The sequence below is a fragment of the Palaemon carinicauda genome, chromosome 11 (assembly GCF_036898095.1).
Source record: "Palaemon carinicauda isolate YSFRI2023 chromosome 11, ASM3689809v2, whole genome shotgun sequence".
In the NCBI taxonomy this organism is placed as follows: domain Eukaryota; kingdom Metazoa; phylum Arthropoda; class Malacostraca; order Decapoda; family Palaemonidae; genus Palaemon; species Palaemon carinicauda.
The window spans coordinates 138,652,104-138,655,823 of NC_090735.1; positions in this window are offsets into that span (position 1 = coordinate 138,652,104).

Consider the following 3,720-nt stretch of genomic DNA (forward strand, 5'->3'; position numbering starts at 1 on the left):
GATAGCTTATAGGGTGTCTATCCTGGACCTAGGTGAACGAGATTTTTTCCTCCCCTGAATTATTTTTTTCTGCCACCTTAGAGACCACTCTTGGGTGGTTTCTCTGCCCCTTTCCCCTTCCTGGTTAGGCCATAATCAGACTGTACTGGGAACTACAGTTCCTCTTGTCTAGCCATCTTATCCTAGCAATTGAGTTTTTCTCTCACCCGCTGGTGGGCTAAGTTTGTCTGCATGCTTTTTCCTATGGCCTAACCCTATCCAGGCAAAGAGTTGGTACCCCTAGGTGTTCTCCTCTGCAGCCTTAGCAATTGCCTGTTTTGTGACTGCAGCTTCTCATCCTGTGCTATATACCTTTTGTTGCAGTCTTGACTCCTTTGCCTGGTTAGTCTGTCTTGGCAGAAGTGTTGCCATCTGTCCCTGCTTCCGGTCTTGTCCGCTTGAGTTCTTCTAACACTGGATGTGTGTTGGCTATGGGACATTCCCTCTGCTGCCTTAGCTGCAGCCTTAGACTGGTCATCAGCTCCTTCCTCTCCTCTTCCATATCTGAGGAACATTGTCCTTTGAAGTAGTTTGATTGGATCCCGCCTGGTTGTCAGAACATCCTTTGAATTTCCAATTCTTGACGTCCTGGCTATGCTATACGGCTCTTATTATATTATAGGCTAAAACCCCTTCTTTTCAGGAGTTAATGATAATGGATTGGTCTTGGCAGGTTTCCTTATTCACTGCCTTTCGTTCCTATACCTCTCCCCCTAATTATGGACCCTTTCCTATGGGATTGTCCCCTCTCTTCTAATCGACTTGACAATGTGTCGACATGCCTGGGGTGTTGAGAGGTCATTTATGACTCAGGTTGCTAGAAATAGCTGCCGCCTTAGACCCAGCTACTGCCGCATCAGGGACAATAGTTGCTGGCTTGGGCAGTATGATGAGTGAATTTGCCAACTTAGGTTGTCTAATAGACTGACTTTTGGGTTATTGGTGTTCCTTTGATGGGAACCTTTCCTCCATATTCCTACCACACTGTCGTTGATAGTTTTTCATAAATCTCCAATGACTTCTGAGTTGTTTGGCATGAATCTCCATTGTTCTGTAGTCTTAGCAATATTATAGCTGGCAGGAATATTTATGCTAGGATTAATTTTAAGCATATTTTCTGTGAAATTTTTATATACGCTTAATTTAAGAATAAACGTTTTTTAATTATTTGTATTCATTGAAATTTTTCCTTCTATACAGGTTGCTGATGAAATGGAGTGTTCAACAGTCACCTGTTCCAGGCGAGTCAAGTTTCCCTGTGGCTACAAGACTTGCCGGAAACATGCGGCCTGTCATGTTTCCAAAGGGTTTCTTGCAATCTGGGAACCTACTAACTGTTAGGTTTGCAAGGACTTGCTACACACCAGCTTTCACGCCACCAACGTCTCCCTGGATGTGCAAGCGTGGAGTCATAAGTCAATTCGTCACTGGGTTAAAGGCTTCCAGAAGAGCTCTCACCAAGGTGCCACTTATCTTCCTTCCTTGGAACTTAAGGACCTCCTCTTTCCCAAGGCCGAGGTGACCGCTGTTTTTGGTCATCAGTTACTGACGGTTCAACTCCCGCCAGTACCAGTAGATCATGCCAATGATGAAGTTCAGGACGCTCTGCAAGTAATGAGCCTAGACGCCGACAATATGTCGACAACTTCTTCTGTGACTTCAGAGAGGGAGAGGATCCTGCTGCCTGCCGAAGCCTCTGAAGATTCATTGGACATACATCAGGTGAGTACAGTTCCCAATACTTCTTTAGCTTGTTCCCCCATCCCTGCAGATCAAACCCCAGCTTCTACTTCGACCCCTGTTCATATTCGGCTAAACCTTTGTTTCCAGGTCAAAAGGAATTTATAGCACCCCTGAAAGTTTTCATAGAAAACCTAAATGAGAAACATGAAAGTTCGAAGCATCCCTAGTGGTGAAAATAGCTTCTAAGGCTCCCCCAGGTTCCAGGTTTGAGCCTACCTGAATGCACAGTTAAGAACCCTTGGCATTATGTTGAGCATATGGCCTTAAGTAAAGGGTACCTCCACATCGGAGAAGGTTCGAGTTCTAAGCCAGTCCCTGACTTGGAATTCTTCCCATTGATTGATAGTTATCCTTACTGCTACGTAAGGCTTAACTCGGAAGCGTCCATTAGGGATGATACGATCCCTAAGGAAACGATCATCCTGGACCCCAGCAAGGTGCAGTCTCTTCTGGTTAAGGAACTAAAGACGGACAAATTTACTAATACCCAGCTTTCTGCTTTCGACAGGAAGCAGGCCACCTTTATAGCTCCCAAGGATACTGTCTCTCTCTTCGTCTCTAATGGCTTAGAGGCTGTAAAGAAAGCAGTAAGGGAGATTAAACCATTGCCAGTGCTAGAGGAATGCAAACCTGTCTCCCTAGCCCTTCCTTGTGATTTGGACAGTTGGGAAGATGTCCAATTTACTTTTGCTGTTGGAAAACTAGATAAAGGCATCGGAGGCAAGCAGTTTAATGAGAAACTGCCTAGAATTCCCGAATCCCTGTTAAGGATAGACTTGGAAGATAAAGAGAGACTATCTGCCTCTTTATCTTTCCAATTTTATCTGGAGATGCTAATTGGAAACTATTCCAAATCTGATCTCTTCACAGTCTTGGCAAAGACTCGCCTGACCATGTTCCATAGAAATCTCCATGCTTTCTTCCTAGCCAGAAGAGCATGTAGACAACACGTCCTATCCGCAGTGACGATCAGACATGAACCTAGAAAACTGATCAACTCCAACATCTGGCAGAAAGACCTCTTCCCCAAGAAATTGGTTAAGGGAGTTATGGACAAAGCAGCTCAGAAAAATAAGAGCCTTATAAAAAAGTGGAGTAAATCCTTTAAAAAGAAATTTACCCCCAGAAAAGGTCCTCAAGCGAAGGGGAAGAAGCCTAGAAGACACTTTAAGGGAAGGAAATCCTTTCCTGTCATGACAGCCTCAGTTGCCGCCATTCCTCAGACAGTGTACACGTTTCCCCAATAGTATGTATCATAGTCTCCAGCCTTCAACCCTGTGCATGAGAGAGCCACCACTACATTTCACCCTGTCAGAGCTCAAAAGAAGAGCTCCAGTGGCAGGGGAAGGTCTGGAAAGGGCGGTCAGTCTAGAGGCCAAGGAAGTAGAGGCAAGGCGGTTAAGGAAGCAGGTCCTTCACAACTACAATAAGGAGCTACCGGTAGGGATCATTGGGAGTTTGATCCCTGGGCTTTTAGCATAGTCTCCAAAAGACTAGGCTGGAAATGGAAACAGAAACCACCCCAGTTCAAGAGGTTCTTCCAACCGACGACCCCATTCTTAGAGGATTATGATCAAAATCTTCTCCGGAAGGGAGTCATCGGTTCCACAAAATCCATGAACTTTCAAGGGCATCTCCATAGATCTTAAAGTCACATATTGGCATCTTCCAATAGGTTGGCACTTCTCCCCCTACTTTGGTTTCAGATTGGCAAGAAAGGCCTATGTATTCAGAGGTATGCCCTACAGGCTCAACATAGCTCCAAGGATTTTCACAAAGCTAGTCGAGGCCATCATCCAACAATTACGGAACAGAAGCCTCCAAGTGATGGTATACCTGGGCGACTGGCTGGTCTGGGCTGCAACAAAGTCGGAGTGCCTTCATACAGCTCAAGAAGTAATGAAATTCCTAGTCTCTGGGCTTTCAGATCAACTTCGA